The sequence below is a fragment of the Pristis pectinata genome, chromosome 13 (genome assembly GCF_009764475.1).
Source record: "Pristis pectinata isolate sPriPec2 chromosome 13, sPriPec2.1.pri, whole genome shotgun sequence".
NCBI lineage: Eukaryota > Metazoa > Chordata > Chondrichthyes > Rhinopristiformes > Pristidae > Pristis > Pristis pectinata.
Genome location: NC_067417.1, coordinates 35222273 through 35235260, shown reverse-complemented (window position 1 = coordinate 35235260; position 12988 = coordinate 35222273).

The window sequence follows — 12988 nt, the reverse complement described above, 5'->3', positions numbered from 1 at the left end:
ATCTAACAGTCTCTTAAATGACCCTATCGTATTAGCCCCTACCACCACCCCTGGCAGTGCATTCTAGGCACCCATCATTCTGTGAGTAAAAAACCTACCTCTGACATCTCCCCTGAACTTTCCTCCACACACCCTAAATGGGTGACCTCTAGTATTGGCATTGCCATCCTGAGGAAAAAATGTTGGCTGTCCACTCTGTCTATGCCTTTCATAATCTTATACACCTCTGTCAAGTCTCCTCTCATCCTCTGTCTCTGCAAGGGGAAAAGCCCTAACTTGCTCAGCCTCTCCTCATAAGACATGTTGTCCAATCCAGGCAACAATCTTGTAAATCTCCTCTGTACCCTTTCCAAAGCTTCCACCTCCTTCCTATCATGTGGCGACCAGAACCGAACACAATATTCCAGATGTGGTCTAACCAGAGTCTTACAGAACTGCAACATTACCTCTCTGCTCTTGAACTCAATCCCCCGGCTAATGAAGGCCAGCACACGGAATGTCTTTTTAACTACCCTATCAACTTGCACGGCAACTTTGAGGGATCCATGTACTAGAATCCCAAGATCATTCTGTTTCTCCACACTGCTAAGAATCCTGTCATTAACCATGTACTCTGCCTTCAAGTTCGATCTTCCAATGTGTATCACTTCACACTTCTCTGGAGTGAATGCCATCTGCCACTTCTCTGCCTAGCTCTGCATTCTGTTACTATCCCATTGTGTCCTAAGACAAACTTCTGCACTATCTACTAGACCACCAACCTTCGTGTCGTCAGCAAACTTACCAAGCCATTCTTCCACTTCTTCTTCCAAATCATTTATAAAATTCACAAAGAGCAGGGGGTCCAGGCACATCCCTGCAGAACACCACTAGTCACTCTACCTTCATCAATCTCTCTTGTCACTTCCTCGAAAAGCTCTATTAGGCTTGTGAGGCACGATCTGCCCTTCACAAAGCCATGTTGACTATCCCTTATAAGACTATGCGCCTCCAAATGCTCATGAATCTTGTCCCTAAGAATCCTCTCCAATAGTTCGCCCACCTCTGACCTAAGACTAACTGGTCTATATTTCCCAGGATTATCCCTTTTACCTTTCTTGAACAATGGAACAACGTTTACCATCCTCCTATCCTCCGGTACCACTCCTGTGGCCAGCGAGGACTCAAAAGTCATTGTTAATGCTCCAGCAATCTCTTCCCTCGCTTCCCTGGGGTATATCCTGTCTGACTCTGGGGACTTACCTATCCTAATGTTTTTTTAGTAGCTGTCATGTACCTGTTTACACAAATCCCACTTGGCAGCACTTGGACCAAAGCCTTCTATGGTGTTACAAGTGCTCAGCTGAGTACTCCTTAACTGTTGTGAGAGTTCCTGTTTCCCCTTAACAAAGCAACACTGACTATCGCTCATCAATGCAACGCTGTATTTACCTGGCTTATCCCTGCGGTCTTTCAGAATAAAGTTACCACCTTCGCAGTCCTCCAGTCAGCTGCCATCTCTTCCGTGGCCAGAGAAGATTTGAAAATTTCTGTCAGAGCCCCAACGAACTCCTCCTTGCCTCTCAAAAAGCCAGGAATACATCTCATCAGGCTCTGGGGATTAATCCACCTTTCAGCCCACTAAGACACTTAATACCTCCTTCATTACATTGGTAACTTTTTCTGGAACTATAATGTCCTCTGTGGTGAACCCTGATGAGACAGAGAGAGCATCAGGACAGGATCAGGAAGATGGACACCAAGGGAGTGCATCAGTTGTATTGGAAATGGGCATGATTTAATATATGAAACTCTGCATCAAGTTTTTTGTTGTGACCTTGTCTCGTGTGACTGTCAGTGATGGAAGTAAGGTGGGGGGTGGGATTGTTGGTCTACAGAAAACTAGTTGCAGTTTTGTTCCTCCTTCTCCGCAGCCATTTCCTTTTCCATCCTTGTCCTCCCATTCCTGCCTTTGTCCTTCAGCTACTCACTCTGCATCAAGGGTTGTGCCCTCATGATGGCAAAGTTGTATGGCATGCTGGAGACCATTGCTAATCTCAACACCCACTTCATGGAGTAATGCGAGGTTCCAACAGAGCAGTCGGACAGCAGAGCATGGACACGCTCTTTCAGCACACCAGCAATCTGCTCCATCACATTTCATGGGGCAGAATGAATTTCATTGGATTGGTGTTGCCCAGGTTTATGTGGGTTGTACACTAGCTTCATGAACAGTCTGAGTCACCCCGCAGCCACCCGTTGATTTACTGTGAGGGATCTGAGACTACTGCTGCAAAACCCATGGATAACATCACGATCTGCTCATTCTGTATACTTCTGTTCTCCGTGTGGTGTGTATGTGCTGAACCCTCCCTGATACATGACTGTTGCATGGACACAGACTCTATTTTGGACCTCAGGGGTAGAACCTCGATTTGGCTATTTCACTTCATGCCTTGAATCTTTTATACGTTTATTATAAAAAGGTATTGAGTTTTTATTAATTTGATAAATAAAATGACTGATTCCCAGTTCTTCCATTGACTCTGTATTAAAAAAAATTGGAATGTTGTGAACTGTAAAATTGATATTAAGTAAATATAAGGAGTAATAAAGTGCAATTTCTAGGAATGATTTTGATTAATGCTGTATTTAGTCATGCTGGAGTGAGGAGTGAGTTTGAAGAGTTGGTTTAGTAGGATAGTAAGCACTTCAGCATGCTCTTGTAGAATGTTAATAAATAGCTCAATGGGTAAAAGTACCAAATGACCCAAAATTCCATCCTAATTTTGCTGATCTCAGTTGGAACAGCAATTGAGGCACAATTGGCCTAATCACCCTTGAGGGTGAGAAGGGGCAAAAGGCCAGTCAAGGTGTCTCCTGCCAACTGTTTTCGATTGATCCCTGCTGGAAAGTACGTGTGTTTGAGGGCTTGGTTAGGATACAATCAGGGTTAGTTACTGATTCCGTACAGTTTTGTTTAGATTGAACACCTTCCGTTTCAGCTTACAGAAGTTTTTAAAAAAATGGACATTTGGGTGAGAAACTGATGTTCATGGGATTACTCAGGAAAATGCTGTAATTTGAAATTTGCTTAAGCACTGAAATCCAATGCTGAATTCTTGACTAATGAGATTTACCATGGAAACTGAATACTCTTTGGTTCAGAATGTACACTCCAGGCATCTCTGCACGGTGAAATGAATTCTAAGGTCAGGAAATTGCACTCCTGAATGGTTTGGGCCTCCCGTGATGACTTGAAACATAATCATATGCAGATATACAATGTACGACACTGTGCCACCTCCACCCTTATTCCTTGCACATAAATTAATTGAGTAATTTCATCTGATTGGCCACAAACCTTCTTTAAGATTTTGCCCAAATGATCAAATCTTTTACAGAAACTTGGGAATTTTCTCTTTGCATTTTCTCCCCACTCCCTCCTGGTATCTTCTCTGGGCCTATAAAACTTGGAAATAAAATTACATGTCTTATTACGATCTTAATTGTTTCAATGGGAAAACAGTCAGACCTGTAGATAACACGCTCTGGATCTCCATCAGCACAAGAATTTCAACAGTGAACAGCTGAGTGGCCCACACCATTGCAGTACTTAGGAAACAGCAATGAATCAGGGAATCATAAGGCTGTTAATTGAGTATTTTTAGTGGTGACAATGCTTAAGGGCATTTTTGACAATGCTATCAATGTTCAACTATAAAGCACAGACACCACAAGAGGCAATCAGTGTGGTTTTAAAAGCTATCAGTCATGCCCAAATCTGTGGGAATTCTTTGAGGAAGTCACTCAATTAGTGAACAGAGGATTTCCGGTAGATGTAATATACTCAGATTTTGAACAGTCATTTGACAAGGTTCTACATCACAAGCTTCTGAAAAGATAATGGTGCATGGAATAAATGTCAAATTAGCTGAGATAAAAGATTTATAGTGAGTTTGGCAATAGAAATCAGAAAATGAGGAATAGAATGAATGATAAAGGTATAAGATTGCACTTAACACCAGTGGTTAATGTTCTTTTTAGGAGCTCATTTCAGGTTCTGTCTGTGTGTTTTATTCACAAATGATACAGAAAAAAAAATGTTATTTGAAACGAAAGATCTGGAGTTGCCTCCTAATTATATATACAGATAAACTCAGAGGGGAGACTAATAATGTTAAGGAAAAGTAAATATAAGTGAGTGCATTTAAAATGATGGTAATACGATGGACTAAGTACAGAAAATGAGAAACATATATAGAATAAATGGATGTCAGCTGAACAAGTAAAAAACAGTGCTTCTACCAACAACCAGTGTGTTACGATATCCACTCAAAGCGAGTAACAATCCACAGAAAGCTTATAGGCAAATGGAGGTCTTGAACTTTGTAACAATTTACTTGTTTGACCCAAAAGGTATATTTGATTTAATTTATTTTTTTTTTAAATGTGGTTTTGTTCATTCAATGTGCCCAGATTATATGGAGCTGCTTGGTAAACTGGGGCAAGGAGTGATAAATAACAGTGTCTCTCTGGGAAAGTATGTTATATTCATTAATATATTTTAGATAAATAAACTGTTGATTCACATTCAATCTCATCCCACCAGAATACCATTCTTCTCCTATCTTTTCAGAAGAAGTAGGCAGACAAAGATATGTGTGCAAAATCATAATGTCCAGTACACATAACAAGGTTCATAGTTGTCCATATAAGACATAGCAGCCTGCTTGATAGGCACCCCCATCTACAGCCATTCACTCACTCCACCACCAATGTACAGTCACAGCAGTTTGTGTCATCTGCAGAATGCACTGCAGCAACTTACTAAGTCTCCTTCGACAGCCCGTTCCAAACCCACGACTTCTACCAGCTAGAAGGACGAAGGCAGCAAAAGCATAGTAACACCACTGCCTGGAAGTTGCCCTTCAAGTCACACACCATCCTGACTTGGAAATATATCACCTGTCCTTAACCGCTGCTGTGTCAAAATCCTGGAACTCTCGCACTAACAGTATTGTGCGTATACCTGCACCTCAAGTACTGCAGCAGTTCAAAAAGGTCATTGAGAATTATGGAACTGGTCAATGATATGAATTTGATAGTGTGGCTGGACCATGTTGAACTTGGCCCATTACCTAGAATTATAACCCTGGTCCCCACTCGCTTGCATTTACCTGGGCCAGTTGCAGTGGGCTGATCTTGCTCATATTCTGCACCTGGAGGTCCAGCAGTGACCAATTCAAAAAATCATGTTTCAAATCTTGTTATAGTTGGTTCAATCACATTTGAAACTTTGGTAGAGACACCTTAATTACAAAAGTGCAGGAATGTATTTGCACTTTTGAAGTGGTTCTGTGTCTCGATGGATGCTTCAAGTCATTCAGATGTTAAAATTGAGATTTTCCTTATTGGTCAAAAATATAAATGACATTCAAGTTTTTTTTTGCTAAAAATCTGGGCAAATGTAAGGAATAAAAGCTATTTAAGTCAAGGTTAAAATCAAAAGCAAAAAATTGTACATCATAGAGATACAGCAGTAGAAATGGATTCTCAGCAGGAATTTGAAATGATTTACTGGACCTCATGCAATGATACTGATGGTAAATCAAAGGATGCAACATTTTATTTGAAAAGAAATATCTGCATATCTCCATTTCCATAAAATTCTCATTCTTGTTTTCCTATCCTCCATGGTCTCACCCCTCTGTATCTCAGTAATCTCCTCCAGCTCTGTAATACCTGAGATATGTTAACTCCTCCATTTCTGGTCTCTTAATCATCCCAAAACTTAATCGCACTACTGTTGATAGCTGTGCCTTCAGTTGCCAAGATCCCAAGCTCTGGACTTTTGTCCTTGAATGTCTCTATCTCTTCACCAACTTTAACCCCCTTTGATTGAGATTATGGTGCTAATTGCTCATATTTTGAAGGCAAAACAGTAAAATTAAGACTTTGACGTATGTTTAGTTTACCACAGAAATCTAGAAGTTGTCAGTGATTCACCACGACTCTAGAGATTGCACTGCATGTAGCCTTCTCCATTGCAAACCTCCAGTCTCCCTGATAACTACATCTTCACGAGATGCATTCAGCTGCAGCTCCTTACAGACCGTGTTAGGGAACTGGAGCTGCAGCTGGATGACCTTTAGCTCCTATGGCAGAATGAAGAGTTCATAGATAAGAGCTACAGGGAAGCAGTCACTCCTAAGCTGTAGGAGGCAGGTAGCTGTGTGACTGTCAGGAGGAGGAAGGAGAATAGGCAGGTAGTGCAGAGTACCCCTGTGGCAGTTCCCCTCAATAACAGGTATAACAGTTTGGATGCTGTTGGAGGGGATGACCTACCAGGGGGAAAGCTGCAATGACCAGGTCTCTGGCACTGAGCCTGGTTGTGTGGTGCAGAAGGGAAGTGGGGGGGAGGGGGAGAAGTGGTGTGGCAATGATAGGGGATTTGATAGTAAGGGGGGCAGACAGGAGATTCTGTGAATGTGTAAGAGACTCCCGGATGCTATGTTGCCTCCTGGGTGCCAGGGTGAGGGACGACTCGGATCGGGTCCACAGCATTCTGAAAGGGGAGGGTGAACAGCCAGATGTCATGGTACACATTGGTACCAATGACGTAGGTAGAAAAAGAGATGAGGTCCTGGTCCTGAAGAGGGAATATTGGAAGCTAGATAGGAAGCCGAAAAGCAGGGTCTCAAGGGTAGTGATCTCTGGATTGCTGCCTGTGCCACACGTCAGTGAGGGTAAGGATAGGTTGATTTGGCAGATGAATGCGTGGCTGAGGAGTTGGCGCAGGGTGCAGGGTTTCAGATTTGTTGATCATTGGGATCTCTTCTGGGGAAGATACGACCTGTACAAAAGAGATGGCTTACGCCTGAACTGGAGGGGGACCAATATTCTTGCTGGCTGGTTTACTAGAGCTGTTGGGGGCGTTCAACTAATTTGGCAGGGGAATGGGAACCCGAGTGATAGGTCAGAGGTTGGTGCATTTAGTGTACAAGTAGATGCAGTGTGTAGAAAGACTGTGAGGAAGGATAGGCAGTTGAAAGGACAAAATTGCAGTCAGTTGGATGGGCTGAAGTGTGTCTGCTTTAATGTGAGAAGTATCAGGAACAAGGCTGATGAACTTAGAGCATGGGTAAGTACTTGGAACTATGACATGGTGGCCATTACAGAGATTTGGCTGTCACAAGGGCAGGAATGGCTGCTGGATATTCCAGGGTTTAGATGTTTCAAAAGGGACAGGGACAGAGGTAAAAGAGGTGGGGAGCAGCTTTGCTGATCAGGAACAGTGTCACAGCTGTAGAAAGGGAGGACGTCCTGGAGGGATCGTCTACTGAGTCTGTGTGGGTGGAAGTCAGAAACAGGAAGGGAGTGATCACTCTATTGGAAGTATTCTACAGATACCCCAATAGCAGCAGAGACACTGAGGAGCAGATCGGGAGGCAGATTTTGGAGAGGTGCAAAGATAACAGGGTTGTTGATATGGGGGATTTCAACTTCCCTAATATTGATTGTCACCTCCTTAGTGTAAAGGGGATAGATGGGGCAGAGTTTGTTAGGTGTGTCCAGGAAGGATTCCTGGCACAGTATGTGGACAGGCCAAATGGAGGAGAGGCCATACTGGACCTAGTACTAGGCAATGAGCCTGATCAGGTTTCAGATCTCTCAGTGGGAGAGCATTTTGGAGACAGTGACCATAACTCCTTGACCTTTACCGTAGCCTTGGAAAGGGATAGGAGCAGATGATATGGGAAAGTATTTAATTGGGGGAGGGGGAATTATAATGCTATTAGGCGGGAACTTGGGAATGTAAATTGGGAACAGACGTTCTTGGGGAAGTGCGCAACAGGAACATGGAGGTTGTTTAGGGACTACTTGCATCGGTTCTGGATAGGTTTGTCCTAGTGAGGCAGGGTAAGGATGGTAGATTGAAAGAACCATGGTTGACAAGAGATGTAGAATATCTTGTCAAGAGGAAGAAAGAATCTTACCTAAGGTTTACAAAGCAAGGATCAAACAGGGCTCTGGAGAGTTACAAGTTAGCCAGGAGGGAACTTAAGAATGGACTTGGGAGAGCTAGAAGGGGGCATGAGAAGGCCTTGGTGAGTTGGATTAAGGAAAACCCCAAGGTACTCTACACGTATGTGAAGAATAGGAGGATGATCAGAGTGAGGTTAGGACTGATCAGGGATAAAAGAGGAAACATATGCCTGGAGTTGGAAGAGGTAGGGGAGATCCTTAATGAATACTTTGCTGCAGTATTCACCAGTGAGAGAGACCTTGACATTTGTGAGGATGGCGTACAAGAGACTGATACACTAGGGCATGTCGACGTGAGGAAAGAGGATGTGCTGGAACTTTTGAAAAACATTAGGATAGATAAGGCACCAGGGCCGGACGGGATATATCCAACATTATTATGGGAAGCAAGGGAAGAGATTGCTGCACCTTTGACGATGATCTTTGGTCCTCATTGGCCACAAGAGTTGTGTCAGATGATCGGAGGGTGGCAAATGTTGTTCCTTTGTTCAAGAAAGAGAGTAGTGACAACCCTGGGAATTACAGGCCAATGAGTCTTACTTCAGTGGTGGGCAAATTACTGGAGAAGATTCTTAGAGACAGGATTTATGGGAATTTGGAGAAGCATGGGCTGATTAGGGACAGTCAGCATGGCTTTGTGAGGGGGCAGGTCATGCCTCACGAGCCTGATTGAATTCTTTGAGGATGTGACAAAGCACATTGATGAAGGTAGAGCAGTGGATGTGGTGTACATGGATTTTAGTAAGGTGTTTGATGAGGTTCCCCATGGAAGGCTCATTCAGAAAGTCAGGAGGCATGGGATCCAGGGAAACTTGGCTGTGTGGATTCAGAACTGGCTTGCCCATAGAAGACAGAGGGCGGTTGCAGATGGAGCATATTCTGACTGGAGGTCAGTCACCAGTAGTGTTCCGCAGGGATCTGTTCTGGGACCCCTACTCTTTGTGATTTTTATAAGTGACTTGGATGAGGATGTGGAAGGGTGGGTCAGTAAGTTTGCAGATGACATGAAGGTTGGTGGTGTTGTGGATAGTGTAGAAGGTTGCTGTAGGTTGCAACAGGATATTGATAGGATGCAGAGCTTGGCAGAGAAGTGGCAGATGGAGTTCAACCTGGAAAAGTGTGAAGTTATACACTTTGGAAGATTGAATTTGAAGGCAGAATACAAGGTTAATGGCAGGACTCTTAGCAGTGTGGAGGAACAGAAGGATCTTGGGGTCCATGTCCATAGATCCCTCAAGGTTGCCGTGCAGGTTGATAGGGTTGTTAAGAAGGCGTATGATGTGTTAGCCTTCATTAGTCGAGGTATTGAGTTCAAGAGCTGCGAGGTAATGTTGCAGCTCTATAAAACTCTGGTTAGACCACATTTGGAGTATTGTGTTCAGTTCTGATCTCCTCATTATAGGAAGGATGTGGACGTTTTAGAAAGGGTGCAGAGGAGATTTACCAGAATGCTGCCTGGATTGGAGAGCATGTCTTATGAGGATAGGGTGAGCGAGCTATGGCTTTTCTCTTTGGAGTGAAGGAGGAAGAGAGGTAACTTGATAGAGGTGTACAAGATGATAAGAGGCATAGATCGAGTGGACAGTAGGAGTCTTTATCCCAGGGCAACAATGGCTAACATGAGGGGACATAATTTTAAGGTGATTGGAGGGAGGTATGGGGGGATGTCAGAGGTAAGTATTTTACACAGAGAGTGGTGGGTGCATGGAACATACTGCCGGCAGAGGTGGTGGAGGCAGATACATTGGGGACATTTAAGAGACTCTTAGATAGCCACATGAATGATAGAAGAATGGAGGGCTACATGGGGGGCAATGGTTAGATTGATCTTAGAGCAGGATAAAATGTCGGCACAACATTGTGGGCCGAAGGGCCTGTACTGTGCTGCATTGTTCTATTTTCTATGTTAAATTACTTAAACTGGTGTGAATTTAAACTACTACCAACTATCTCTGCAGTAAAATTACATGAAAGTCTTAAGAGTTATTGCATGAAGCCTAAGTGAGCTTTTAATGGTGTACTAAGTAGTCATTTCAGTTTAACAGAGTACCTGGCCCCATAGTGCACTGTAATTCACTCAAATGAATACTTCAACATCTGAGGGTTTCTAATTTTTCTGAGATTTTGACTTTTGCCTCAATCAGATATTTATACTTTTCATTAAAAAATGTGTTTATGAATTAATTAAAATGCTTTTTTTTCATTTCCTGGCTTGCTGTCTGAGAGATTTGTTTTATTCATTGCTGTCAAGTGTACATTCTGGCGAATACTAGTTTCTGCGACTCGGTGTCAAGTTTCATTTGATATTGGTCGTGTGAAGATCTTTGAGATGTTTTGCGATGTTAAAGCATTGTACAAACACAAGTAACCGTTGTTGTTGTTACAACTCATAACTCACATTGTTACTTCCTTTGAATATGACATTTCAGACAATCTGGTTCTAGCAAACTGAATTTTTCAGTAATGTATGTGATGTCGTTTACATACTGGACAAAATACATGCTGGATCCAAACCATTCTCGTGTAGGAATGTATTTACTTCTTCTAATGGGGCCTAATCTATCACTTAGTTATGGAATAAATTGGATGTTTTTCTTGTCTTTAAAATGTAATGTGTGCAATCCAAGTGGTTGGGATTTAGAAAAAAATCTGGAAAGCTATATTAGATTTTTATCTGGAATTTTCCATTCATTGTCTGCTGGGATTTAAGAAGACAGTTTGTTCTTTCTTTCTGAAATATTTATCAATAATAATTCAATTTACTTTGAAATTGTCAAAGAGTGCCTCAAATTTTGAAAGCCAGAAATAGGCTCAAGAAACCAAGTGATCCTTCTCTTCCAATGCCTCACTTTTTTTGTGTTTAGTTGACACAAGGACATGGTGGAGTTGTGATAAGGACAGAATTCTCAATGAAAGGCTTGCCAGTCAGTGCCAATTGGCAAGGCTTGTGTTTTTCTATACCTATTGTATGTTCCAGCAAACTAGGATCCATGTACAACAGTTAACTATGTGCAGAAACTCATATAATTTATTGTGCTTTTTACATTCTTAATAATCATCTGCTGCCAGTCAGCAGATGGCACTGAAGTGCAGCCCAAGGTAGAACCCGACTGCTGATATTTCCATTCTTCATCAGCCAGGTACTTTTTCGGAACAGGACCACTCCTACCAACCTGACAGAGGTCAGCAATTGTCATGGGAAAGAAACTTGACTGGTACCAGCATCCAAAGTTAGATCTTCCATTAAATCTATTCCCACTGAATTTAAATTGGCTTCAGTAAGAAATTATATAAAATTGTATCATTTATGTTTTGATCTGTCTAGATTCCTTTTTGAGACATGTGACCTTGTTTAGTCTTTGATAAAAATCCTTGGCATAATAAAAATGTTTAGGTATCAAAGCAAAACTGACATAAGGAAACATTTTGTACATCAAAGGCATGACTGAGGCAAGCAAAGCTGGTCTGCATGATTAAATTTCAAAAACATAGGTACGTCTTGTCACTTCATTAATTAAATGCTGTTTGTCATTAAATGTGTATTGCAGCCTTTCATGCCCAAGGATACGTGTGATTGAAAGAAAATAGAAGGCCTGTAAGTAATCAGTAGAATGCTGTTCATCTTTATTAGTATTCAATGCAGCCAAACGCTGATAACTTTTGTCCTGTCTTATCATATGTAAAGTGGCACTCAAGAAGCCTGCAATCTTACTGAGGATAAAGGGAAACTTTTGAAACAGATCTTCAAAAAGTTTTCTCAAATGGGAAATGTTCTTTTAAAAGATTTGAAGTCTATAGTTCAAAATAGGAATTCCAGTTGAGAACAAAATCTGAATAGTTGATGAATGGAAGCATAACTAAATTTTGTCTTAAAGCCATAAGCAGCTATTTCATATATTTGTACTGTTAAAATTATTTTTTTCACATTTGGTAACTGGTGACTCTCTCTTTTCCTATAAAACACAAATGTAATTTCTGTAGTAGTTCCCAACAATGTGGCATATCGACTAACTGAGTGGGAATGTCACATTTATTGAAGGATTACGATATGAGAACATTTGTGCTCCATTTGTGCCCATTTTCCAAACTAATCTAAATGAGGAACCTAAAAGCCTTTGAAAGAGAGAAGACATTCAAAGATGGAGGAAGACTTGAAGCCAAGTTCGAGGGAGTATTATATTTTGAAGGATATCCATTGCTGGCAAAATCTTGAACAAAAATATTAATTGTCATTTTATTAATAAAACATATGGCTGGCACTCCCACTTAATTTAAATATTGATGTATTTGTCGTTATCATTTCATTCTCTACTGCCTAGTGATAAATTAGAGATCGACAAATCACCTTTTTTACCCATGTCAGTGACCAGATTATTGGGCAATGTTATCTGAATGTGTAAAACATTTAATGTGAACCCCTGGAACAGTGAGGTTCTCCATAGAGGATAGCATGTTGAAGACTTAATATTGCTCCCTGATCAATGAGCAATTAATGAAGTATCACAAGCAATGTCAAGGTCAATGGATATTTCAGGAAAAAATTGCTAAGACATTTGCAAAAAGAAACTGTAAGGGAATTTTTTTTCTCTATTTTTATTAAACAACCCCCCAAAATATAATACGTTCAGATGGATTCATATATGTTGAGTACTGCAAAGTTCAGATACTGTATTTCAGGCACCAGACTTGGAAGATCAATCCAATAATCAAAATTATTACCAATCTTTGGTGTAGGGCTGGAAATTTACAAGCACCTGCCAATCTGGAAGCCTTGCCCATCAACGGCAATTAACCTCTAGTTAACCTTAGGATTTACAGCAATTAGCCTTCTTGGCTTTAAATGGACAGATTAGCCTAATCGCAGCTTCATCTTGGCAGTACATTAATGCATTAGCTGTGACATTGCATAACGATCCTGCCCCAATAAAACAATGCATCATCTGCTTTACCATGAGCAATG